The sequence below is a fragment of the Somniosus microcephalus genome, unplaced genomic scaffold (assembly GCF_052327205.1).
Source record: "Somniosus microcephalus isolate GS21.2 unplaced genomic scaffold, FLI_Smic_1.0 unresolved_chr9, whole genome shotgun sequence".
NCBI lineage: Eukaryota > Metazoa > Chordata > Chondrichthyes > Squaliformes > Somniosidae > Somniosus > Somniosus microcephalus.
The window spans coordinates 14,256,899-14,273,646 of record NW_028225187.1 but is presented as its reverse complement, the minus strand read 5'-3'; the positions used below and the strand labels follow the sequence as shown (position 1 = coordinate 14,273,646).

At 55.6% G+C, this 16,748-nt stretch overlaps 1 long non-coding RNA gene across 2 annotated transcripts; it reads right to left on the bottom strand.

Annotated features, from left to right (window-relative positions):
• Window positions 1–373: 373 nt before the first annotated feature.
• Window positions 374–15,679, bottom strand: LOC147084792 (uncharacterized). Of its 2 annotated transcripts, XR_015075817.1 has the most exons (3): window positions 15,564–15,679; window positions 7,137–7,283; window positions 374–793 (listed from the first exon to the last, which is right to left on the bottom strand). It is a non-coding gene; the product is annotated as an uncharacterized LOC147084792 (long non-coding RNA). The 2 variants fall into 2 exon arrangements; XR_015075816.1 differs by lacking the exon at window positions 7,137–7,283.
• Window positions 15,680–16,748: the final 1,069 nt, after the last annotated feature.

Genomic DNA, 16,748 nt, shown 5'->3' with positions numbered 1-16,748 from the left:
AGTCCGAGAGTATATACATCTACCTCCGACAGTGCAGCGCTCCCTCAGTACTGGCACCGGGGAGTGTGGGCCTGGATTATGGAGCTCGCGTCCTAGAGTGTATACATCTACCTCCGACAGTGCAGCGCTCCCTCAGTACTGAGCCTCCGACAGTGAGGCGCTCCCTCAGTACGGCCCCTCCAACAGTGCAGAGCTCCCTCAGTACTGCCCCTCCGATAGTGCAACGCTCCCTCAGTACTGAGTCTCCGACAGTGCGACACTCCCTCAGTACTGGTGTCGCACACACTGCCCCACCCTGTTCCCTCGACATTGTTCGATTCTGTTTCCGACATGATGTGTTGAAACCTGGTGTTGAAGAAGGAGGCACAGGAGGAAAGATTAATTGATCTTTTTATTATGGTACGCGGGACAACGTGAGATTCTTGCCCTGGGGGATGCGATGGTTGACGGTTCACCAATCAATCTTTCTGTGTAATCTCCATTCCACTCTCGCCAGTCACACTCTTGATCAGGATGTTTCTGGGATCGGTGAAAGTCTTTGTGCATGGACAGACCGTGTTTTCCCCCTTGGCCGTGATCGTCGCTTTTCCCGAAGAGGTCTTGACCAGTTGCGTCTCATGTTTCTTCAGCTCGAACCTCGCGGGCTCGCACCCAATCATTGCGACCGACACGGCCTGGTCGCATTCGCTCTTCACTCTGACCTGGGACATTTTACAGGGGTTCAGCGGAAGTTTCTGAGATCACGAGCTGAGATATCGGAGACAGAAGACCAGTCTCTGCTGGCAAATCGACCCTGGGTGAGGGAAGGAGAGTGGAATTGGGGTTATGCCTTTGTTACCTCTAGACTCGACTATTCTGACGCTCTACAATTCTCATCCTGCTGTTCAGATCCCTCCATGGCCCTCGTCCCCTCCCTATCTCTGTAACCTCCTCCAGCCCTACAATTCTCATCCTCCTGTTCAAATCCCTCCATGGCCCTCGCCCCCTCCCTATCTCTGTAACCTCCTCCAACCCTACAATTCTCATCCTCCTGTTCAAATCCCTCCATGGCCCTCACCCCCTCCCTATCGCTGTAACCTCCTCCAAACCTACAATTCTCATCCTCCTGTTCAAATCCCTCCATGGCCCTCACCCCCTCCCTATCGCTGTAACCTCCTCCAACCCTACAATTCTCATCCTCCTGTTCAAATCCCTCCATGGCCCCTCGCCCCCTCCCTATCTCTGTAACCTCCTCCAACCCTACAATTCTCATCCTCCTGTTCAAATCCCTCCATGGTCCCTCACCCCCTCCCTATCTCTGTAACCTCCTCCAGCCCCTACAATTCTCATCCTCCTGTTCAAATCCCTCCATGGCCCCTCACCCTCCCTATCTCTGTAACCTCCTCCAGCTCCTACAATTCTCATCCTCCTGTTCAAATCACTCCATGGCCCCTCACCCCCTCCCTATCTCTGTAACCTCCTCCAGCCTCTACAATTCTCATCCTGCTGTTCAGATCCCTCCATGGCCCTCGCCCCCTCCCTATCTCTGTAACCTCCTCCAGCCCCTACAATTCTCATCCTCCTTTTCAAATCCCTCCATGGCCCCTCGCCCCTCCCTATCTCTGTAACCTCCTCCAGCCCCTACAATTCTCATCCTCCTGTTCAAATCACTCCATGGCCCTCGCCCCCTCCCTATCTCTGTAACCTCCTCCAGCCCCTACAATTCTCATCCTCCTGTTCAAATCCCTCCATGGCCCCTCACCCTCCCTATCTCTGTAACCTCCTCCAGTCCTACAATTCTCATCCTCCTGTTCAAATCCCTCCATGGCCCTCGCCCCCTCCCTATCTCTGTAACCTCCTCCAACCCTACAATTCTCATCCTCCTGTTCAAATCCCTCCATGGCCCTCGTCCCCTCCCTATCGCTGTAACCTCCTCCAACCCTACAATTCTCATCCTCCTGTTCAAATCCCTCCATGGCCCTCGCCCCCTCCCTATCTCTGTAACCTCCTCCAACCCTACAATTCTCATCCTCCTGTTCAAATCCCTCCATGGCCCTCGCCCCCTCCCTATCGCTGTAACCTCCTCCAACCCTACAATTCTCATCCTCCTGTTCAAATCCCTCCATGGCCCTCGCCCCCTCCCTATCGCTGTAACCTCCTCCAACCCTACAATTCTCATCCTCCTGTTCAAATCCCTCCATGTCCCCACGCCCCCTCCCTATCTCTGTAACCTCCTCCAACCCTACAATTCTCATCCTCCTGTTCAAATCCCTCCATGGCCCTTGCCCTCTCCCTATCGCTGTAACCTCCTCCAACCCTACAATTCTGATCCTCCTGTTCAAATCCCTCCATGGCCCTCGTCCCCTCCCTATCTCTGTAACCTCCTCCAGTCCCTACAATTCTCATCCTCCTGTTCAAATTCCTCCATGGCCCCTCGCCCTCCCTATCTCTGTAACCTCCTCCAGTCCCTACAATTCTCATCCTCCTGTTCCAATCCCTCCATGGCCCTCACCCCCTCCCTATCTCTGTAACCTCCTCCAGCCCTACAATTCTCATCCTCCTGTTCAAATCCCTCCATGGCCCCTCGCCCCCTCCCTATCTCTGTCACCTCCTCCAGCCCTACAATTCTCATCCTCCTGTTCAAATCACTCCATGGCCCCTCACCCGCTCCCTATCTCTGTAACCTCCTCCAGCCCTACAATTCTCATCCTCCTGTTCAAATCCCTCCATGGCCTCTCGCCCCCCTCCCTATCTCTGTAACCTCCTCCAGCCCCTACAATTCTCATCCACCTGTTCAAATCCCTCCATGGCCCCTCACCCTCCCTATCTCTGTAACCTCCTCCAGCCCCTACAATTCTCATCCACCTGTTCAAATCCCTCCATGGTCCCTCACCCCCCTCCCTATCTCTGTAACCTCCTCCAGCCCCTACAATTCTCATCCTCCTGTTCAAATCCCTCCATGGCCCCTCACCCTCCCTATCTCTGTAACCTCCTCCAGCCCCTACAATTCTCATCCACCTGTTCAAATCCCTCCATGGCCCCTCGCCCCCTCCCTATCTCTGTAACCTCCTCCAGCCCCTACAATTCTCATCCTCCTGTTCAAATCCCTCCATGGCCCCTCACCCCCCCTATCTCTGTAACCTCCTCCAGCCTCTACAATTCTCATCCACGTGTTCAAATCCCTCCATGGCCCCTCACCCCCTCCCTATCTCTGTAACCCCCTCCAGCCCCTACAATTCTCATCCTCCTGTTCAAATCTCTCCATGGCCCTCGCCCCCCTCCCTATCTCTGTAACCTCCTCCAGCCCTACAATTCTCATCCTCCTGTTCAAATAACTCCATGGATGTCGCTCCCCTCCCTATCTCTCTAATCTCCTCGAGCCCTACAATTCTGATCCTCCTGTTCAAATCCCTCCATGGCCCTCGTCCCCTCCCTATCTCTCTAACCTCCTCCAGCCCTACAATTCTCATCCTCCTGTTCAAATCCCTCCATTGCCCCTCGCCCCCTCCCTATCTCCGTAACCTCCTCCAGCCCTACAATTCTCATCCTCCTGTTCAAATCCCTCCATGGCCCCTCGCCCCCTCCCTATCTCTGTAACCTCCTTCAACCCTACAATTCTCATCCTCCTCTTCAAATCCCTCCATGGCCCTCGCCCCCTCCCTATCTCTGTAACCTCCTCCAGCCCCACAATTCTCATCCTCCTGTTCAAATCCCTCCATGGCCCTTGCCCCCTCCCTATCTCTGTAACCTCCTCCAGCCCCTACAATTCTCATCCACCTGTTCAAATCCCTCCATGGCCCCTCACCCCGTCCCTATCTCTGCAACCTCCTCCAGCCCCTACAATTCTCATCCTCCTGTTCAAATCCCTCCATGGCCCTCGCCCCCTCCCTATCTCTGTAACCTCCTCCAGCCCTACAACCCTCCGAGATCTCTGCGCTCCTCCAATTCTGGCCTCTTGAGCATCCCCGATTTCCATCGCTCCACCATTGGCGGCCGTGCCTTCAGCTGCCTTGGGCCCTGAGCTCTGGAATTCCCTCCCTAAACCTCTCCGCCTCTCTCTCCTCCTCTAAGAAGCTCCTTAAAACCGACCTCTTCGAATTCACCTGTCACCAGCAAGGCCAGCATTTATTGCCCATCCCTATTTGCCCGTGAGAAGGTGGTGGTGAGCCGCCTTCTTGAACCGCTGCAGTCCGTGTGGTGAAGGTGCTCCCACAGTGCTGATAGGGAGCGAGTTCCAGGATTTGGACCCAGCGACGATGAAGGAACAGCCGATATATTTCCAAGTCAGGATGGTGTGTGACTTGGAGGGGAACTTGGAGGTGGTGGTGTTCCCCGTGCGCCTGCTGCCCTTGTCCTTCTAGGTGGCAGAGGTCGCGGGTTTGGGAGGTGCTGCCGAAGAAGCCTTGGCGAGTTGCTGCAGTGCAGCTTGTAGATGGTCCACACTGCAGCCACGGTGCGCCGGTGGTGGAGGGAGTGAATGTTTAAGGTGGTGGACGGGGTGCCGATCAAGTGGGGCTGCTTTGTCCTGGATGGTGTCGAGCTTTTTGACTGTTGTTGGAGCTGCACTCATATCCTAATGAGGCATTGGAACCAGTTCTTGGGGAGGAGTGACCTGTACCAAGGGGACGGTCTACACCTGAACTGTGAGGGAGCCGATGTCCTCGGGGTAATATTTTCTAGGGCGGTTCGGGAGGATTTAAACTAATTTGGCAGGGGGATGGGAACCTAGGTAGTGGAAAAGAGGGAAGTCATATGAAGTCAGAAATAGATGGTAGAAAGGTGAGAAGCAATAAGCAAAGGAGAGAAACACAAAGGGCCAAACTAATTCATAATGAGAGTGTGAAAAAAGCAAGCCTGAAGGCTTTGTATCTTAATGCTAGAAGCATTAGGAACAAGGTGGATGAATTAGTTGTGGAAATAGAGGTAAACAAGTATGATTTGATTGGGATTACAGAAACGTGGCTGCAGGGTGGGCAAGGCTGGGAACTTAACATCCAGGGATATACAATATTTAGGAAGGATCGGCAAAAAGGTAGGGGAGGTGGGGTAGCATTGCTGGTAAAGGAGGGGATTAATGCAATGGAAAGGAAGGATATTAACTCGTATGAAACGGAATCTGTATGGGTAGAAATGAGAAATAGCAAGGGGAGGAAAACGTTAGTGGGTGTGATATATAGGCCTCCAAATAGTAATATGGAGGTGAGGGAAGGCATAAAAAGGGAAATTAGAGAAGCGTGCGATAAGAGCACAGCTGTCATCATGGGTGACTTTAATTTACATATTGATTGGACTACCCAAATTAGTAAAAATTCTGAGGAGGAGGAATTCCTGGAATGTTTTCGGGACGGTTATCTGGACCAATATGTCGAGGAGCCGACTCGAGATCAGGCCATTTTAGACTGGGTATTGTGCAATGAGAAGGGACTTATCAGCAATCTTCTTGTACGAGGCCCCTTGGGTCAGAGCGATCATAATATGATCGAGCTCTCAGTCGAGATGGAGAGTGAGGAAATTGAATCAGAGACTAAGGTCCAGAACTTAAATAAAGGGAATTACGAGGGTATGAGACGGGAATTGGGTAAGATTGATTGGGTGGTGTTTCTGGGGGGATTGACAGTGGATAGACAATGGCAAGCATTCAAAGATAGAATGGAAGAATTCCAGAACATGTTTATACCGGTTTGGCATAAAAATAAACCTAAAAAGGTGACTCAACCGTGGATAACGAGGGAAATTAGGGACAGCATAAAATCAAAAAAAAGGGCATATCAACTGGCAAAAAAAAGCACCAGACCGGAAGATTGGGGGCAGTACAGGATACAGCAAAAGAGGACAAAGGGATTAATCAGGAAGGGGAAAATAGAATACGAAAGTAAACTTGCAGCAAACATAAAGACAGACTGCAAAAGCTTTTATCGGTATATCAGGAGGAAAAGACTGGTAAAATCCCAAGTCAGTCCCTTGCAGTCCGATTCGGGAGAATATATAATGGAGAATAAGGAAATGGCAGACCAATTAAACTCATACTTTGGTTCTGTATTCACAAAGGAGGACACAAATAACCTCCCAGGAATATCGGCAAACATAGGGACTAATGAGAGGGAGGAGCTGACAGAAATTAGTATCTCTAGGGATATGGTGTTGGGTAAGTTGAGGGGACTGAAGGCCGACAAATCCCCGGGGCCTGATAAACTACATCCTAGGGTACTTAAGGAGGTGGCCCTGGAGATAGCAGATGCTCTAAGGATCATCTTCCGGAACTCCATTGACTCGGGAACAGTACCCGTGGATTGGAGGGTAGCTAATGTTACCCCAATATTTAAAAAGGGGGGTAGAGAGAAAGCAGGGAATTATAGACCAGTAAGCCTTACATCGGTTGTGGGCAAAATGCTAGAGTCCATTATTAAGGATAAAATAGCGGAGCACTTGACAAATGGGGAAAGGATCGGACAGAGTCAACATGGATTTACAAAGGGTAAATCGTGTTTGACTAATCTGCTGGAATTTTTTGAGGAAGTAACTGGTAAAATAGATGGGGGAGAGCCAGTGGATGTGGTGTACCTTGACTTCCAGAAAGCCTTCGATAAGGTTCCACACAAAAGATTATCATGCAAAATTAAGGCTCATGGGATTGGGGGCAAAGTATTAACGTGGATAGAGAACTGGCTGGCGGATAGAAAACAGAGAGTTGGAATAAACGGCTCGTTTTCGGAGTGGCAGGCAGTGACCAGCGGGGTGCCGCAAGGATCTGTCCTGGGACCCCAGCTGTTCACAATATATATAAATGATCTGGATCAGGGAATTGGATGCAATATTTCCAAATTCGCTGACGACACTAAACTAGGAGGAGGGGTGGGCTCTGATGAGGATGTCAGGAGGCTACAGTGCGATTTGGACAGGTTGGGTGAATGGGCGGATACGTGGCAGATGCACTATAATGTGGATAAATGCGAGGTTATCCACTTTGGGGGTAAAAACAGGAGGGTAGATTATTATCTAAATGGCAATAGATTGGGAGATGGGGAAGTGCAGAGGGACCTGGGTGTTCTTGTGCACCAGTCACTGAAGGAGAGCATGCAGGTGCAACAGGCGACTAAGAAGGCAAATGGTATGTTGGCCTTCATATCAAGGGGGTTCGAGTATAGGAATAGGGATACCTTACTACAGCTGTACAAGGTGCTGGTGAGACCGCATCTGGAGTATTGTGTACAGTTTTGGTCGCCCCATCTGCGGAAGGATGTTCTTGCCATGGAAAGAGTGCAACGGCGATTCACCAGGCTGATACCTGGAATGGCGGGAATGACCTACGAAGAGAGATTAAATAGTTTGGGCTTGTACTCACTGGAGTTTAGAAGATTGAGAGGGGATCTCATCGAAACATATAAAATTATGGCAGGCCTGGACAGGCTGAATTCAGAGAGAATGTTTCCAATGGCCGGGGAGCACAGAACCAGGGGCCACAGCCTAAAAATAGCGGGCAAATCATTTAAAACAGAGATGAGGAAGAATTTCTTCACTCAAAGAGTGGTGAGCCTGTGGAATTCCCTGCCACAGAGGGCTGTGAAGGCTAATTCAATAAATATTTTCAAGAGAGAATTGGATATATTTCTGAAGGCTAAGGGGATTAAGGGTTACGGAGAAAAGGCGGGGACGGGGTACTGAACTGGTAAGATCAGCTAAGATCTCAGACGAAGATCAGCCATGATCTCATTGAATGGCGGAGCAGGCTCGAAGGGCCGAATGGCCTACTCCTGTTCCTATCTCTATGTTTCTATGTTTCTAATATCTCCTTATGTGTCTCGGTGTCAAATTTTGTTTGATAATTGCTGCTGTGGATTGCCTTGGTACGTTTGACAATGTGAAAGGCACTTCAATAATCAAGGAATAATCATATCCCATAATAACACCCACCAACATTCTCCCCATATCCCTCAACTCGACGTACCCACCTTCTCCCCATCTCCCCCAACCCCACCTACCCACCTTCTCCCCACATCCCCCAAACCCACCTACCCACCTTCTCCCCATCTCCCCCAACCCCACCTACCCACCTTCTCCCCGTATCCCCCAACACCACCTACCCACCTTCTCCCCGTATCCCCCAACCCCACCTACCCACCTTCTCCCAATATCCCCCAACCCCACCTACCCACCTTCTCCCCATATCCCCAACCCCACCTACCCACCTTCTCCCCACATCCCCCAAACCCACCTACCCACCTTCTCCCCATCTCCCCCAACCCCACCTACCCACCTTCTCCCCATATCCCCAACCCCACCTACCCACCTTCTCCCCATCTCCCCCAACCCCACCTACCCACCTTCTCCCCATATCCCCAACCCCACCTACCCACCTTCTCCCCGTATCCCCCAAACCCACCTACCCACCTTCTCCCCGTATCTCCCAACCCCACCTACCCACATTCTCCCCATATCCCCAACCCCACCTACCCACCTTCTCCCCATATCCCCCAACCCCACCTACCCACCTTCTCCCCATATCCCCCAACCCCACCTACCCACCTTCTCCCCATATCCCCAACCCCACCTACCCACCTTCTCCCCATATCCCCAAACCCCACCTACCCACCTTCTCCCCATATCCCCAACCCCACCTACCCACCTTCTCCCCATCTCCCCCAACCCCACCTACCCACCTTCTCCCCATATCCCCCAACCCCACCTACCCACCTTCTCCCCATATCCCCAACCCCACCTACCCACCTTCTCCCCGTATCCCCCAAACCCCACCTACCCACCTTCTCCCCATCTCCCCCAACCCCACCTACCCACCTTCTCCCCATATCCCCAACCCCACCTACCCACCTTCTCCCCGTATCCCCCAAACCCCACCTACCCACCTTCTCCCCGTATCTCCCAACCCCACCTACCCACCTTCTCCCCATATCCCCCAACCCCACCTACCCACCTTCTCCCCATATCCCCAACCCCACCTACCCACCTTCTCCCCATATCCCCCAACCCCACCTACCCACCTTCTCCACATATCCCCCAACCCCACCTACCCACCTTCTCCCCATATCCCCAACCCCACCCACCCACCTTCTCCCCATATCCCCCAACCCCACCTACCCACCTTCTCCCCATATCCCCCAACCCCACCCACCCACCTTCTCCCCATATCCCCCAACCCCACCTACCCACCTTCTCCCCATATCCCCCAACCCCACCTACCCACCTTCTCCCCATATCCCCAACCCCACCTACCCACCTTCTCCCCATATCCCCAACCCCACCTACCCACCTTCTCCCCATATCCCCCAACCCCACCCACCCACCTTCTCCCCATATCCCCCAACCCCACCTACCCACCTTCTCCCCATATCCCCAACCCCACCTACCCACCTTCTCCCCATATCCCCCAACCCCACCTACCCACCTTCTCCCCATATCCCCAACCCCACCTACCCACCTTCTCCCCATATCCCCAACCCCACCTACCCACCTTCTCCCCATATCCCCCAACCCCACCTACCCACATTCTCCCCATATCCCCAACCCCACCTACCCACCTTCTCCCCATATCCCCCAACCCCACCTACCCACCTTCTCCCCATATCCCCAACCCCACCTACCCACCTTCTCCCCGTATCCCCCAACCCCACCTACCCACCTTCTCCCCGTATCTCCCAACCCCACCCACCCACCTTCTCCCCATATCCCCCAACCCCACCTACCCACATTCTCCCCATATCCCCAACCCCACGTACCCACCTTCTCCCATATCCCCCAACCCCACCTACCCACCTTCTCCCCATATCCCCAACCCCACCTACCCACCTTCTCCCCATATCCCCCAACCCCACCTACCCACCTTCTCCCCATCTCCCCAACCCCACCTACCCACCTTCCCCCCATATCCCCAACCCCACCTACCCACCTTCTCCCCGCATCGCCCAACCCCACCTACCCACCTTCTCCCCGTATCCCCAACCCCACCTTCTCCCCATATCCCCCAACCCCACCTACCCACCTTCTCCCCATATCCCTCAACCCCACCTACCCACCTTCTCCCCGTATCCCCCAACCCCACCTACCCACCTTCTCCCCATATCCCCAACCCCACCTACCCACCTTCTCCCCATATCCCCCAACCCCACCTACCCACCTTCTCCCCATCTCCCCAACCCCACCTACCCACCTTCTCCCCATATCCCCAACCCCACCTACTCCCCATATCCCCAACCCCACCTACCCACCTTCTCCCCATATCCCCCAACCCCACCTACCCACCTTCTCCCCATATCCCCAACCCCACCTACCCACCTTCTCCCCATATCCCCCAACCCCACCTACCCACCTTCTCCCCATATCCCCAACCCCACCTACCCACCTTCTCCCCATATCCCCCAACCCCACCTACCCACCTTCTCCCCATATCCCCCAACCCCACCTACCCACCTTCTCCCCATATCTCCCAACCCCACCTACCCACCTTCTCCCCATATCCCCCAACCCCACCTACCCACCTTCTCCCCATATCCCCCAACCCCACCCACCCACCTTCTCCCCATATCCCCCAACCCCACCCACCCACCTTCTCCCCATATCCCCCAACCCCACCCACCCACCTTCTCCCCATCTCCCACAACCCCACCTACCCACCTTCTCCCCATATCCCCAACCCCACCTACCCACCTTCTCCCCATATCCCTCAACCCCACCCACCCACCTTCTCCCATATCCCCAACCCCACCTACCCACCTTCTCCCCATATCCCCCAACCCCACCCACCCACCTTCTCTCCATATCCCCCAACCCCACCTACCCACCTTCTCCCCATATCCCCAACCCCACCTACCCACCTTCTCCCCATATCCCCAACCCCACCTACCCACCTTCTCCCCATATCCCCCAACACCACCTACCCACCTTCTCCCCATATCCCCCAACCCCACCTACCCACCTTCTCCCCATATCCCCAACCCCTCCTACCACCGCCTTCTCCCCATATCCCCCAACCCCACCCACCCACCTTCTCCCCATATCCCCCAACCCCACCTACCCACCCTCTCCCCATATCCCCAACCCCACCTACCCACCTTCTCCCCACATCCCTCAACCCCACCCACCCACCTTCTCCCCATATCCCCCAACCTCACCTACCCACCTTCTCCCCGTATCCCCCAACCCCACCCACCCACCTCCTCCCCATATCCCCAACCCCACCTACCCACCTTCTCCCCACATCCCCCAACCCCACCTACCCTCCTTCTCCCCATATCCCCCAACCCCACCCACCCACCTTCTCCCCATCTCCCACAACCCCACCTACCCACCTTCTCCCCATATCCCCAACCCCACCTACCCACCTTCTCCCCATATCCCCCAACCCCACCCACCCACCTTCTCCCCATATCCCCCAACCCCACCCACCCACCTTCTCCCCATCTCCCACAACCCCACCTACCCACCTTTTCCCCATATCCCCCAACCCCACCTACCCACCTTCTCCCCATATCCCTCAACCCCACCTACCCACCTTCTCCCCGTATCCCCCAACCCCACCTACCCACCTTCTCCCCATATCCCCAACCCCACCTACCCACCTTCTCCCCATATCCCCCAACCCCACCTACCCACCTTCTCCCCATCTCCCCAACCCCACCTACCCACCTTCTCCCCATATCCCCAACCCCACCTACTCCCCATATCCCCAACCCCACCTACCCACCTTCTCCCCATATCCCCCAACCCCACCTACCCACCTTCTCCCCATATCCCCAACCCCACCTACCCACCTTCTCCCCATATCCCCCAACCCCACCTACCCACCTTCTCCCCATATCCCCCAACCCCACCTACCCACCTTCTCCCCATATCTCCCAACCCCACCTACCCACCTTCTCCCCATATCCCCCAACCCCACCTACCCACCTTCTCCCCATATCCCCCAACCCCACCCACCCACCTTCTCCCCATATCCCCCAACCCCACCTACCCACCTTCTCCCCATATCCCCAACCCCACCTACCCACCTTCTCCCCATATCCCCCAACCCCACCTACCCACCTTCTCCCCATCTCCCCAACCCCACCTACCCACCTTCTCCCCATATCCCCAACCCCACCTACTCCCCATATCCCCAACCCCACCTACCCACCTTCTCCCCATATCCCCCAACCCCACCTACCCACCTTCTCCCCATATCCCCAACCCCACCTACCCACCTTCTCCCCATATCCCCCAACCCCACCTACCCACCTTCTCCCCATATCCCCAACCCCACCTACCCACCTTCTCCCCATATCCCCCAACCCCACCTACCCACCTTCTCCCCATATCTCCCAACCCCACCTACCCACCTTCTCCCCATATCCCCCAACCCCACCTACCCACCTTCTCCCCATATCCCCCAACCCCACCCACCCACCTTCTCCCCATATCCCCCAACCCCACCCACCCACCTTCTCCCCATATCCCCCAACCCCACCCACCCACCTTCTCCCCATCTCCCACAACCCCACCTACCCACCTTCTCCCCATATCCCCAACCCCACCTACCCACCTTCTCCCCATATCCCTCAACCCCACCCACCCACCTTCTCCCCATATCCCCAACCCCACCTACCCACCTTCTCCCCATATCCCCCAACCCCACCCACCCACCTTCTCCCCATATCCCCCAACCCCACCTACCCACCTTCTCCCCATATCCCCAACCCCACCCACCCACCTTCTCCCCATATCCCCAACCCCACCTACCCACCTTCTCCCCATATCCCCCAACACCACCTACCCACCTTCTCCCCATATCCCCCAACCCCACCTACCCACCTTCTCCCCATATCCCCAACCCCTCCTACCCGCCTTCTCCCCATATCCCCCAACCCCACCCACCCACCTTCTCCCCATATCCCCCAACCCCACCTACCCACCCTCTCCCCATATCCCCAACCCCACCTACCCACCTTCTCCCCACATCCCTCAACCCCACCCACCCACCTTCTCCCCATATCCCCCAACCTCACCTACCCACCTTCTCCCCGTATCCCCCAACCCCACCCACCCACCTCCTCCCCATATCCCCAACCCCACCTACCCACCTTCTCCCCACATCCCCCAACCCCACCTACCCTCCTTCTCCCCATATCCCCCAACCCCACCCACCCACCTTCTCCCCATCTCCCACAACCCCACCTACCCACCTTCTCCCCATATCCCCAACCCCACCTACCCACCTTCTCCCCATATCCCCCAACCCCACCCACCCACCTTCTCCCCATATCCCCCAACCCCACCCACCCACCTTCTCCCCATCTCCCACAACCCCACCTACCCACCTTTTCCCCATATCCCCCAACCCCACCTACCCACCTTCTCCCCATATCCCTCAACCCCACCTACCCACCTTCTCCCCGTATCCCCCAACCCCACCTACCCACCTTCTCCCCATATCCCCAACCCCACCTACCCACCTTCTCCCCATATCCCCCAACCCCACCTACCCACCTTCTCCCCATCTCCCCAACCCCACCTACCCACCTTCTCCCCATATCCCCAACCCCACCTACTCCCCATATCCCCAACCCCACCTACCCACCTTCTCCCCATATCCCCCAACCCCACCTACCCACCTTCTCCCCATATCCCCAACCCCACCTACCCACCTTCTCCCCATATCCCCCAACCCCACCTACCCACCTTCTCCCCATATCCCCAACCCCACCTACCCACCTTCTCCCCATATCCCCCAACCCCACCTACCCACCTTCTCCCCATATCCCCCAACCCCACCTACCCACCTTCTCCCCATATCTCCCAACCCCACCTACCCACCTTCTCCCCATATCCCCCAACCCCACCTACCCACCTTCTCCCCATATCCCCCAACCCCACCCACCCACCTTCTCCCCATATCCCCCAACCCCACCCACCCACCTTCTCCCCATATCCCCCAACCCCACCCACCCACCTTCTCCCCATATCCCCCAACCCCACCCACCCACCTTCTCCCCATCTCCCACAACCCCACCTACCCACCTTCTCCCCATATCCCCAACCCCACCTACCCACCTTCTCCCCATATCCCTCAACCCCACCCACCCACCTTCTCCCCATATCCCCAACCCCACCTACCCACCTTCTCCCCATATCCCCCAACCCCACCCACCCACCTTCTCCCCATATCCCCCAACCCCACCTACCCACCTTCTCCCCATATCCCCAACCCCACCTACCCACCTTCTCCCCATATCCCCAACCCCACCTACCCACCTTCTCCCCATATCCCCCAACACCACCTACCCACCTTCTCCCCATATCCCCCAACCCCACCTACCCACCTTCTCCCCATATCCCCAACCCCTCCTACCCGCCTTCTCCCCATATCCCCCAACCCCACCCACCCACCTTCTCCCCATATCCCCCAACCCCACCTACCCGCCCTCTCCCCATATCCCCAACCCCACCTACCCACCTTCTCCCCACATCCCTCAACCCCACCCACCCACCTTCTCCCCATATCCCCCAACCTCACCTACCCACCTTCTCCCCGTATCCCCCAACCCCACCCACCCACCTCCTCCCCATATCCCCAACCCCACCTACCCACCTTCTCCCCACATCCCCCAACCCCACCTACCCTCCTTCTCCCCATATCCCCCAACCCCACCCACCCACCTTCTCCCCATCTCCCACAACCCCACCTACCCACCTTCTCCCCATATCCCCAACCCCACCTACCCACCTTCTCCCCATATCCCCCAACCCCACCCACCCACCTTCTCCCCATATCCCCCAACCCCACCCACCCACCTTCTCCCCATCTCCCACAACCCCACCTACCCACCTTTTCCTCATATCCCCCAACCCCACCTACCCACCTTCTCCCCATAACCCCAACACCACCTACCCACCTTCTCCCCATATCCCCAACCCCACCTACCCACCTTCTCCCCATATCCCCAACCCCACCTACCCACCTTCTCCCCATATCCCCCAACCCCACCTACCCACCTTCTCCCCAGATCCCCAACCCCACCCACCCACCTTCTCCCCATATCCCCCAACCCCACCTACCCACCTTCTCCCCATATCCCCCAACCCCACCTACCCACCTTCTCCCCATATCCCCCAACCCCACCTACCCACCTTCTCCCCATATCCCCCAACCCCACCTACCCACCTTCTCCCCATATCCTCAACCCCACCTACCCACCTTCTCCCCATATCCCCAACCCCACCTACCCACCTTCTCCCCATATCCCCCAACCCCACCTACCCACCTTCTCCCCATATCCCCAACCCCACCTACCCACCTTCTCCCCATATCCCCCAACCCCACCTACCCACCTTCTCCCCATATCCCCAACCCCACCTACCCACCTTCTCCCCATATCCCCAACCCCACCTACCCACCTTCTCCCCATATCCCCCAACCCCACCTACCCACCTTCTCCCCATATCCCCAACCCCACCCACCCACCTTCTCCCCATATCCCCCAACCCCACCTACCCACCTTCTCCCCATATCCCCCAACCCCACCTACCCACCTTCTCCCCATATCCCCCAACCCCACCTACCCACCTTCTCCCCATATCCCCCAACCCCACCTACCCACCTTCTCCCCATATCGGCCGTTCCTTCATCGTTGCTGGGTCCAAATCCTGGAACTCCCTCCCTAACAGCACTGTGGGAGCACCTTCACCACACGGACTGCAGCGTTTCAAGGTGGCGGCTCACTTCTCAAGGGGCAACTAGGGTTGGGCAATAAACACTGGGCCTGCCAGCGTCGCCCACAGCCCGTGAATGAATTAAAATAAAACCTCTACCCCACCCACCCAGAAAACCGGTTTGAGTGCGCCACGCCCCCAGAGCCTTCTTCCCCGAGATCTTTCCAGAATATTCTGGCTCCTTTTGTCGACACGCCCTCCCTCCCCCGGCCCCCCCTTCGCCTTGCCTCAGTTTAATTACTGCTGAGCTGCTGTTCACAGCTGTTGGTTAATTGGCTGTTTGTGTCGGAGCCTCCGCAGGACAACGAGAATAACAAGCTGTGTGTGTTTCTGAATTGACAGAGCGTGGGAAGAGAAAAAGGAAGAGACAGAGAGCGAGAGAGAGGCAGAGAGAGAGAGAGAGAGAGAGAGACTGAGGACTGAAAATTAAGACTGTTTAAAATTAATATTGAACGTACCAAATGAAGTAGAAAGACTGTTTAAAATTAATATTGTTTAAAAGTAATATTGTATGTACCCAACAAATGTCAAATCGATTGACACCTACAGAATGTTGGAAAACTGTACCTTTTTGCTATGTAAGCTTTGGCAATATGGTTCTCTGTAAACTTTCATGCCAATAAAGCATTTGAATTGAATTGAATTGAATTGAATTGAGAGACAGAGAGAGAGAGACAGGGAGAGAGAGAGACAGAGAGAGAGAGCGAGAGAGAGAGAGACAGAGAGAGAGAGAGACAGAGACAGAGAGCGAGAGAGAGAGAGACAGAGAGAGGGGGGGGGAGAGAGAGAGACAGAGACAGAGAGAGAGAGAGAGAGAGAGACAGAGAGAGAGAGAGACAGAGAGAGAGAGAGAGACAGAGAGAGAGACACACAATAGAAGCCCTACATGCAGAATTCTGCCGAAGCATCCTTCGCACCCAAAGAAAAACGCCAACAAATGCATGCAGAGCCGAACTAGGCAGATACCCACTGATAATAAACATCCAAAAACGAGCACTAAACTTCCTAAATCACCTCAAATCTAGCTCCCCAGACACCCTTCATTTCAAAGCCTTTCAGACCCAAGAGCTAAA